The sequence below is a fragment of the Eurosta solidaginis genome, chromosome 2 (genome assembly GCF_040869045.1).
Source record: "Eurosta solidaginis isolate ZX-2024a chromosome 2, ASM4086904v1, whole genome shotgun sequence".
NCBI lineage: Eukaryota > Metazoa > Arthropoda > Insecta > Diptera > Tephritidae > Eurosta > Eurosta solidaginis.
Genome location: NC_090320.1, coordinates 282,907,199 through 282,919,131, shown reverse-complemented (window position 1 = coordinate 282,919,131; position 11,933 = coordinate 282,907,199). Strand labels below are relative to the sequence as shown.

The window sequence follows — 11,933 nt, the reverse complement described above, 5'->3', positions numbered from 1 at the left end:
ATAAGACGAAAAGCCGTCAATATCAGTATGGGTAGATGATTTAATATTCTGGATTCCATCGGCCATATCTTTAATTGATAGAGTCAGCGCACCAAAGTTAATGGGACTGTCAACCACAGTGGGCAACTCCTGCGGGTCTTGCGGTGGCGTCACGAAATTGGAGCAGAAGCTGCAAAAAGGTTGGCCGCTTCAGTTGTTGATGAAGCATGTTCAGAATTATAGATTGACTGAGGCAGGGATACTTGAGCATCGTTTTTTGGACTTTACATAAGTCCAGAATGCCCTAGGGTTTTCCTTAATGTCGGATTCAAAATTACGAATATAGTGGCCATGGAGCCTCTTGCCTAACGCTGAATGAAACGCGTCCCTTTTGTTTACATAATATTTAATTATGAATAAATTATGTATACAATGGTTTTTACAAATAATTTCCTTAATTTTCTAGTAAACCTTACATATGTGCATATTTATATGTACAAACTACATATGTAAAGACATAAACTCATTCGTAGTAGTGCCCTTTCTGAAACCATTTTGAGTTTCGAAGCTCACACTGATGGTGCTCAATTTTTCCTGCGCGGGTGGTGTTGTTAGTATCAGTTTGCGTAGATATGAGTGTTGTAGATATAATACCGGAATATATGCAGCCCCATTTCGTGCTATCAAAGTCGATTTGCAGGTGATGTTGAGCCTTTGAACTTGACTCTTTCCCATAATACGCGTGGTAGGGCCTTATATGTGATACTAAAAAGGCCGAGGGACAGTTTTGTCGCAGTTTTCTTGTAGTTTGAGCAAATGTACGTTCTTCTTACAGCCACAGCTGGAATATTGCTATGCCCACATCGTCAAATCGAATTACCTAGAATGAAAAAGAAACGAATATCAGTAAGGATAGATAATAAGTTTTTAATATAACCGGAAGTGCTTAATAAATACGAGATACTCAAGGGGATTTCAGATAACCAGAATCAGGACCTGTAAAGTAAATTCAAGTGAACCTCCACCATGCCAAGGCATCTTCCGGTAGCGGGGGTACCCGAAGATTATAACAAGGGATAATTGATAGATGTTGGGGTAATAGATAGTAAATTAGGCGTGCTACAAAAACGAATAAATGCAGATGACTGTTTAATCCATTATGCGAAGTTCTTTGAATGGATGTGCAAATTGAAACGGGCAAAGTACTGCTAAAACTGCTTTCCCCGAGTAACCCGGGAAAGAATTGATATGACTACGTCTATTCTTCTTTAGCAGCAGTGCCCAGCACCAATTCCCTTTTGGACAGGAAAGTAAACGTTTGGTTGTCTGCAAGTTTATCATATGCCAGTACAGAACATACTCGTTTGCTGGATCTATCTGAGCAGTACATCTAATTTTCCCAGATTTTCTGGGCTCAGCGAGGGTATCCTCCTGAATGGTGCATGTGTACCCTGCTGCCTTGCCTGGCCGCTCACCCAACAACACCAGGCACGACGGAACTTGCCTTGCGACACCCAAAGTGCACTCACGCTTCTCATGGCTCCAGCGGGTTAGTGGGCTTAGAGTATACCCGTGGTAGCTATGTCTGTCGTAAGAGGCGACTAAAATACCAAATTGATTCAAGGGGTTTTGTAGCGCAATCCTTTCAATGGGTTGCCAGCGCAATATATAGCCTCTCCAACCCAATTGTCAACGTCACCTACCCGTGGCGAATCCTGTTTCTTTAACAGCCGAGGCTCTGGCGACCTCATGTTCCTTATGGATCTACATTTGAAGGCGCTTAGTTAGCTGACATCGCTTACTTAACCGGTAGATTCTAAAGTAAAAACCAAAACACAAAATATAGGTTAGGTTGAAGTGGCCGGTTCATGAGGATCTCACATAGACTGAATGAGTCCGTAGTGTTACCAGAAGTTTGTTTTAACGACCAAGCTGAAAACCCTATCAAGAACCAGGACCTATGTTATAAAAAAAACTCCGTCCTCTTGACAAATACTAGAAGCTTCCTAGGACTTAAGCCGCTTGCTGCTTCTAGATCTGACAGCTTTATCACTCCTAATAGCTGGAGCCTTAGCCTGGCAAGCGCAGGGCACGATATTTCTCAGGGGGGCCGGTATTTCTCGGGGGGACCGCGATTTAGAGGTACTAAGACATTTTTTTTAATTCAGGAGAGTCTTTAGTTGTTCCATGTGGAAATTTTAAGCCGAATTTCAAAAGCAACGAATATTGATAATGATTTTTTACCTGGTCCCTCGAACAGTGAGGAGACAATAAAAACATCAAACAAAAATATATGTTTACATGAATCCGAAATCGTAGTTTTCGTGGTAACACTGATGAAGGTTCATCTTCAAAAAGCCTTCCAACAATACCACCAACTCTGTATCAAAGTCTAGATTATTTAAACGACTTCGATATCGGTACCGTGAATAATGAGTTTTTGCGATCTGAAGAAGTCAACCAAATAATTCGTCGAGGTCATCAAAAGTGCCCTGTTATTTTTCCACGTGATTGTCATGACGAGGCATTTCCTACCTCGTTGTTAAACAGAATCTTGCCAAATGGAGAGAAAGTGGAGCGTCACTGGTTGGTGTGGAGTACCAGTAGCAATGCTTTTTATTGCCTACCATGTCGTCTGTTAAGCACCAATACTTTAAATCGACCTAAAATTTGTTGTCCTGGCGAATATTCGAAATTCCAGGTATGGAAGAAGCTATACGCTAAACTGCCATCACACGAAAATACTGAAGATCACATTAAATGTTATATTCAATGGCGATCTTTACAAAACCTAATTCGAAAGGAGGCTACAATTGATACACTTATCAATGAACAGCTAATCACTGAATCTCAAAAGTGGAAAGAAATTTGAATTTTGGACACTATTTTTTTTTTTCAAAAAGCGAAAGGATGGACATTTTTTGGGCATCTAAGATCTCATAAGCAATTATGATCCGATACTTAGAGATCATTTGGAGAAAGTTAGGATTTCACAATAGCAGCACAAACGTTTACAAGTTCACTATCTTTCCCCAGACATTCAGAAGGAGTTTATAGAAATTTGTACAAAGCATGTGAGGGAAACTATATTAGATCAAGGCAAGAAAGCTAAGTATTTTGCTATTATCGTTGATGCTATGCTTGATGCTAGTCACGTTGACTACGTTCATTTTGCGCTCACTCCATTTCAATTCGAAAGCAACAAATTTACAATTCCAGAACAGATTTTGGCTTTCGTGAATTGTAACCAAAAAACTGCTCAGAAAATCGCTGATCTAATTTGCCATACATGATTGAAGATTGTCGTGCACAAGGGTACGATAACGGCGCCAATATGAAAGGAGCTTACAACGGAGCACTACGTCACATTCTCGACAAAAACTCGAATGCTGATTACTCGCCTTGTGCAACCCGCAGCTATGATAGCGTTTTCTTTTCTGGATAAAGTGTTACGCAAGCGTTGTTGTTCTATTCTAAAAAACAGGCAACGCCTTTACGGGGTATTTCGTTCTTTTGTGAAAATTCTTGCCTGCTCGCAAAGCAAAAGCGTTACACTTTTACCCTGTATAAAATGGCGGTGTGGCAGTGCAGCTTTGTGAGACTCTCAATTCGCTCTTAATTTCCACATATACTCTGTTAATATGAGTGAATTTGGTGAGTTGATATGTTCTTTGTATGCACTATAAATGTTGACCATTTTCTGGGGTAGGAGTAACTCTATTGTTGTTGTTGTTGTTGTAGCGATAAGGTTGCTCCCCGAAGGCTTTGAGGAGTATTATCGATGTGATAGTCCTTTGCCGGATACAGATCCGGTACGCTCCGGTAACACAGCTCCATTAAGGTGCTAGCCCGACCATCTCGGGAACGATTTATGTGACCACATTAAACCTTCAGGCCATCCCCTCCCTCCCCATCCCAAGTTCCATGAGAAGCTTGGGGTCGCCAGAGCCTCGTCTATTAGTGAAACAGGATTCGCCGCGGATAGGTGAGGTTGACAATTAGGTTTGGGGAAGCTATATATTGCGCTGGCAACCTGCAGGGTTGCGCTACACAGCCCCTGGAATATGATATTTTAGTCTTACGCATACGACAGGCATACCTACCGCGGGTATATTCTGACCCCCTAACCCGATGGGGTAGAGTATTACCATTTACTTAGGCAACAATTTATTTCAGAAAAGAAAACGCTATCAATTTATGTGGTGTTGATGCTGCAGAATGTTGTACGGCTGCAATTATTTTCTTCGGCAGCACTCCACAACGATGTGACATCCTCAAAAAAAATGTACCTAGCTCTCTTCATAGTCTTTCAGCCAAAAACCAAATTTGACTGCGCAAGCATACGGCGATGTTACCGGCATTCTCAAGTACATCAACAAGTTCGAATGTATCTTGCTGTCCTCAATTTGGTTCAAAACCCTACCATTAATGAAAGAAGCGTGGTCCTCCAAGCGAGAGACGCCACCACAGATGTTGAGGTCCGGTCAGGCGATGCACATCTAGAAATCATCAACATCTACATCCCTCCTGTCACCTGTTGCCCCAGTGGATACCGCCCTAATATCGAGGCCTTACTCACTGGCAACAATCGCATTATCTTAGGCGATTTCAATGCCCATCACGACCTATGGCATTCAAACTTGCGGGCGGACAGTAGGGGTGAGATGTTGGCGGATCAAATAGACGAAACGACGTTCTGCACAATAAACGGAGACGCCCCCACACGTATGGTAGGAAGCTGTCATAGCTCGCCAGATATCTCAATCGTGAGCGCAGAACTCGTAAACTGCGTCAACTGGCAGCCGATGGTAACATTGGCATCCGACCACCTGCCCATACTTATTTCGTTCGAGCGTACTGCCGACTTCATCGTCACCGAAAAGCGCACTTTCATAAACTTCAAAAAAGGAAAGTGGGAAGAATATAAATCTGCAACAGACAGCAGCTTTGCTGCCCTCCCTATCCCGACTGATGCCCGCCAAGGGGAGCGTGCCTTCCGTAAGGTCATTGAATCCGCCTCGGCACATTTCATTCCCGCCGGGAGAATTCCCGAAATCCGGCCCCACTTCCCGGCGGAGGCCGCGAGCTTAGCGAGGGAACGCGACCTTATAAGACAGCTTGATCCAGGCGACCCCCAAATAAGGGATATAAACCAACGCATCAGATTGCTTGTGGACGAACACAAGCGGGCGAAATGGGAAGAGCACCTAAGAGGTTGTAACCTCTCTACCGGTGTAGGTAAACTTTGGTCCACCGTAAAGTCCCTATCGAATCCGACTAAGCACAAAGACAAAGTTTCCATCGCCTTTGGCGATAAGGTGCTGTCGGATGCGAAAAAATGCGCGAGCGCTTTCTGCCGACAATATATAATGCATCCTACGGTCGACAAAGATAGACGGAGAGCCAATAGACACGCACATAAACACAAACTCAGCGCGTCACCAATTACCATCACCGCTAGAGAGGTTGAGGACGCCATTGGTCGCGCTAAACCATCCAAAGCAGTGGGCCCAGACGGCATAGCCATGCCGATGCTTAAAAACCTAGGGAAAGAGGGTTTCAAATACTTAGCGCATGTCTTCAACCTGTCTCTTTCCACCTTTGTCATACCCGAGAAATGGAAAATGGCCAAGGTGGTCCCGCTACTAAAGCCTGGGAAACCAGCTAACGTAGGTGAGTCATATCGTCCGATATCTCTCCTATCGCCAGTGGCAAAGACGCTTGAAGCCATTTTGCTCCCTTATTTCCAAGCACATTTGCAGCTAGCCCCTCATCAGCATGGCTTCAGAAAACTCCATAGCACTACCTCCGCGCTAAATGTCATTAGCACCCAGATAAATTGCGGTTTGAATCAATATCCCCACCATAGAACAGTACTCGTAGCGTTAGACCTATCAAAAGCTTTTGATACGGTCAACCATGGCTCGTTACTGCAAGACCTGGAAGGGTCCACCCTTCCCCCATGTCTTAAAAGGTGGACCGCAAATTATCTGGGTGGTCGGCAGGCATCGGTGCAATTCAGAAACGAAACATCAAAACAAAGGAGAATTAAACAAGGGGTGCCACAGGGTGGTGTCCTATCCCCGCTTTTGTTTAATTTCTACATATCTAAGCTACCTTCACCACCGGAAGGAGTCACAATCGTTTCCTACGCCGATGACTGCACAATAATGGCCACAGGCCCAGGCACGCAACCGCAATTGTTCCAAGAATTCAGAGCCGTAATAAAATCCTCAAATCCCTTGCTGGCAGTACCTGGGGAAAAGATAAAGAAACGCTCTTGACCACATACAAAGCAATTAGCCAGCCGATTACGTGCTACGCGTCACCCATATGGTCGCCAAGCCTAAAAACCACCCACTGGAAGAAACTACAGGCCTGCCAAAATACTGCTCTCAGAATCGCCACGGGCTGTCTTCTTATGTCCCCAGAACACCATCTGCATAATGAGGCGAGAATACTCCCCATCAGGGAGAGAAATGAGATGCTGACTAAACAGTTTCTGTTGAATACCCAGAAACCTGGGCATCCCAACAGACATCTGATTGACGAACCAGCACCGCCTAGGGGCCTAAGGAGTCATCTCCGTAAGCATTTTGAGGAAATACGGCACCTGAGAACCCAGCCGTATGAAGCGGAAAAACACAAGCAGGTCCTTGGTGAACTCCATAGACAGGCGTCGGACCTTTATGTCGGGAATTGCCCGGTGAATCCAGTACTTGAAGAAAAATATCCAGAACTCGCAAAAGAGGAACGCATACTCCCCAGGGAAACGCGTGTCACTCTTGCTCAACTTCGTTCTGGATACTGTAACAGGTTAAACTCTTACCTATCCAGAATCAACCCCGACATACAAAATGTATGCCCTGCTTGCAATGTGTCCCCACATGACACCAACCATCTCTTTAATTGTAATGTGGAACCAACGCCTCTAACACCCCTTTCCTTATGGTCCACCCCTGTTGAAACGGCAAGTTTCCTTGGACTCCCGTTAGAGGATATTGATGACAATTTGTGATCGGTCGCGCCTATTGGGTGGGGCGAGCATTGCTACAACAACAACAACAACAACAGGTCCGACATCTAGATGCCTTATTAGCTGCTTTGAAGTTGATCAGGAACCAATGACAAACAATTTTAAACGAATGCAAAACAGTTTCTATTCAATTGAACATCTCGCCAAAGTTTCCGGACATTCGAAAGAGAAACCCCAAAAGGCGTTCTGAAGATAATTTAAATGAGATGATTACGGATGATTCAGTCTGATTTCAAAAACAATACATTCTTGGTGATCGTTGATTCGGTAATCACTGGCATTACTGAACGATTTGCAGCTATGAGAAATTTGAACGAAAAGTTTTCCTTATTGTGGCAATTTAAGACATGGATGAAACTACGGTTCGGGCGAGCGCAGCAAAATTTGTCGAAAAATACAAGTCGGATATTTCTCAAAGCTTAGAATGTGAAATAGTTCACTTGAAACACATTTACGAAGTAATTTTGATAAAGGTCTGTCACCATTGGAATTGCTAAATGTCGTCTATTTTCAAAATATGTATACAATTTTCCCCCAACTTTTGTATTGGTTTACGTACCTTTTGCACTTTACCTGTCACTGTATCTAGTGCAGAACGTTCCTTCAGCGTCCTTTCAAGAATGAAAGACTTTCATAGATCGTGTTCATCTAAAGAGCGAGTTTTAGGACTTGCCACGCTTTGTGTTGCATCCGTTTTGGCAAGACAGTTAAATTTTGATATTATAAAAAAGTTTGCAGCGAAAAAAGCAAGTAAAGCCACTCTTTGATATCCGAACATTCTATATTGAATAATTAAAATTTATAATCATCATTAAATTTATCAGAAATGTATGAAAATGTTACCAAATAACTAGAAGATTATTTGAAATAATATGTGGCTGTTAAAAGAGAATTTTGTTTCTACGTTACAATAAAATAAAACAAATAGTAAATATTCTGTGTTAATTTTATTGTCAGCTCTTAGCCAAAAATCATTTAGTTGATGTGGCAAAAATTTTTTTTGATGTAATCCATCAATAATGATTTATGAATGAAACGTCATTAATTCACGTTAATCAAATGTATTAGTGGATTTTTTATAGGGGGCCCGTAATTTTTTTTAGTCCCGGGCCCGGATTTTCTCTCTACGGCCCTGGTTCGAAGACGCCAGAGGGGATTGAAGCCAGAGTTTCCGGACCCAGAGCCAAAATATCAGTACCTCTAAAAGCACATACGTGTCCTTCTCCTGACCCCGGTCATGAGAAATAGTTTTGCTGCGTTTGCCGGAAAAGAATCTTTTTAGGACGGTCATACTCTTGTCAGTGTGTCACGTGCAAGGGATGGTTGCATCGGACAGGTTGCTCTGGGCTTGATCCCAAAACCCGACGTCCTCGTAACTTTTACAAATCTTTTGTGGCTTCTTGTTGTTCACGCCCTCATTACATTATGAGAAAATACGGCACCTGAGAACACAGCCGTATGAAGCTGAAAAACACAAGCAGGTCCTGAGTGAACTCCACAAACAGGCGTCGGACCTCTATGCCAGGAATTGCCCGGTGAATCCAGTACTCAAAGAAAAAAACTAGCAGAGTAGGAACCCAACTTCGCCCAACTTCGATCTGGATACTGTAACATGTTAAACTCTTACCTATCCAGAATCAACCCCGACATACAAAACATTTGTCCTGGTTATAATGTGTCCCCACATGACACTAACGATCTCTTTAGCTGTATTGTGGAATCAACGCCTCTAACACTCCTCTCATTATGGTCCACCCCTGTTGAAACTTTCTGTTTCCTTGGACTCCCGTTAGAGGACATTGAGGACAATGTGATCTGTCGCACCTATTGGATGGGGCGAAGCACTGCTACAACAAGAGCAGGCGGACAACCCGGAAAGAGAGGCAGGAACTGCATGACCCATCGATCCCGAGCCGATCCTGTCAGTTGGCTCACACGGGCATTTATTAGGAGAGGGGAGGGGGGGGGGGGGGGGAGAGAAGAACACTGGAGCAATACGCCAGGTTTGAGACAATCTAAGTTACTGTTAGGAAGTTATAGCACAAGTCGCTACAGGGCAATAATAGACCTATCGAAAGATAACCGAAGAATCCCAAGAGCTATTCTTACAGGGCATTATAGACTGAGCAGCCGTATGCAGAAAGTGGGACTATCGAATAACACATGCCGATTTTGTGATCGATCAGCAGACGGCGGACCATATCCTCCAAGAATACAAAGCAGTCTCAAAACGTAGGGCTAAGTTTATGGGCTCACCATGGCCAGTGCATTCCCACATTTAATCCCTCAAGCCAAGAACTCTGCTAGGGTTCATCAAAGAAGTCGGCTACGATGAGGTGCTGTGAAGGAGATGTGCAAGTCACTGTGCAATCCTCAATAAATTATCTATCTACGTTCCGGTAACAAGCACCATTGAGGTACTAACCCGACCATCTCCGGACCTATTGATATGACTACATTGAACCTTCTAGGGATTGAATATTAATAATGACCGCAATGCGAAAGTCTGCTAAAATTTACCATTCTCCATGGAATCCTACATATATAACTTCCCACGTTTTGAATCAGTAATGAAAAGAGCAAAATTTACTAAAATTTTAACTGGTTGTGGGTAAGGTGTTGATGTCCTCTCTTAACGCAATGTAATGGCAACGGCGACGCAGGGAAAATAATAAAAATCCTATAAATCTACTGATCATAATTAATTAATCCCTCCCTTTCTATGCAGTTGTATGCATACATACATATGGGTTTGGTTCTCCAAACGCTATTTAAAGAAATCAATTGGTATTTACATGAACTTCGAACTGTTTGGTATTTGCCTTCTTCTTCAGTTGATTATCAACAAAATCATGACAAATTATCACTAACAAATTTATACATGTTGTTTATATATTTAATATGGTAGGCAATTTACTTACCCTTTCTGGTGCGATGATCCTGGACAATCGGGCCATAGTGTACAAGTACAAGTGTGTTGACTTATCTGTCAAGCATTCTGACAGGCACTCGCTGGATTCCGAATGACAGCGAATTCAAAATGGATACCATTACCGAGTGCGCCGAATGATTGAAAAATTGAAAAAGTCGATACGATTGGTAGTCAAAAATTTTGTCGTTGAGACCAAAAATGCGACTCTAGACCTGAGATTTCCATCAGGTGAGCGAGGCTGTTTGTAGTTTTGACGTTTATCACTTAGTGAACACACTTGTATAGGTACACTATGAATCGGGCTTGACTAGACGAGATTTATTTTGCTTTAACATAGCGTGCTTAACGCGAACCATATCATGTTAGGGCACAATTTCGATTATGCAACCAATCAAAGAAATGTCGTGCTTGTAATACTGCTATGATAGCAGCAGCAGCTCCGGTGACGGCCCATAAACAACAGTTGCATGCGGATCATAGTGTACCTATACAAGTGTGTTCACTAAGTGATAAACGTCAAAACTACAAACAGCCTCGCTCACCTGATGGAAATCTCAGGTCTAGAGTCGCATTTTTGGTCTCAACGACAACATTTTTGACTACCAATCGTATCGACTTTTTCAATTTTTCAATCATTCGGCGCACTCGGTAATGGTATCCATTTTGAATTCGCTGTCATTCGGAATCCAGCGAGTGCCTGTCAGAATGCTTGACAGATAAGTCAACACACTTGTACTTGTACACTATGATGCGGATCAATTGCATTTTTTGCTTCGGCTACCTATTCAATTTTAATCATTGTTTACTATATAGTTTGGCAACTTAAACAGAGGTTATGTTGCGAATAGAGTGGAAGGCAGTGGACTAGGCAGTCGAATGTCATAAAATGAAGGAATGGTGTTCGGAGTTTTTTCAAAATTAAAAAAAAAATTGATAAAAGCTTTAATAAAAATAAAACTAGTGTTTTAATAACAACAAAAACGCCTTATATATTCTATGTACATAAATTCGTAAAGATTATCTCACTTTAAAATTTGAGTTAAATAATCGTAAGTTTTGTTTTGAAACTGAGTCGAGAACTGTTCGTGTGAATGTGCGAATTTTCACCGATCAGCTGTTAGTTGCGCTACTTGGTAAAATTTACAATGATTTTAAAGCCGGAGTCATTGGTGCCGTATGTCGTATCGCTGTATCCGTATCCCTAACGCAATCAGCTGTTTATCGTTACGACGGTAAACCAAAACCCAATTGGTTGGCTACGATACGGTTACGACCTTAGTGGCACCAATAATCGATTGCATTGATTCTCATAAGGTTGGTCGAATCAGCTGTTATAAGGTTACCAATACGGTTACCGATAAAGCACCAATGTCTCCAGCTTAATTCACATTACAGGTGTCAACTAAGCGATAAACGTCAAAACTACAAACAGCCTCGCTCACCTGATGCAAATCTCAGGTCTAGAGTTGCATTTTTCGTACGTAAGAGTACTTCAAGCTGAGTTGCATTTAATAGTTTAATAAAACTTTGTAGTATTTACAGATGAAATAGTTGCATATATTTCCGCGGAATTAAGAATACTAGAAGATTTGTAGCCTGCAACAATGCGGAAAGCAAAATTTATTTAAATTAAAGCCAAAATATAAAACGCCTCACGTGTAACATGGAACATTTTCACTTCTAAGGCTGTTTACACAAATGCATAAGGGCAAAATTATATAAACGCTTTGGTCGCTTCAAATCAATGATAACGTACGACGTTTCATTGTTTTTCGTACAGCGTTGTCAAAGCGTAGGCACGCAACCAAATCATTTATGTAAATTTTTCGATACTTCGCCCGACAGATAAATTAATGAATGCAACACAGCCAAAGCGTCTATGTAAATCCGCCTTAATTTTTGTAGCTGTGAAAGTCTCCTGCAAATAAAATGGTGCTGTAAGTGCAAACAAATCAAACTCCTATATAACACTACTTTATCTCCAGC

The 11,933-nt window shown here is 42.2% G+C and overlaps 1 long non-coding RNA gene across 1 annotated transcript; it reads right to left on the bottom strand.

Annotated features, from left to right (window-relative positions):
* Window positions 1-390: 390 nt before the first annotated feature.
* On the bottom strand, window positions 391-10,151 carry LOC137242832 (uncharacterized). Its single transcript, XR_010950381.1, has 3 exons — window positions 9,937-10,151; window positions 7,575-7,794; window positions 391-859 (listed from the first exon to the last, which is right to left on the bottom strand). It is a non-coding gene; the product is annotated as an uncharacterized lncRNA (long non-coding RNA).
* Between the last annotated feature and the right edge of the window lie 1,782 nt (window positions 10,152-11,933).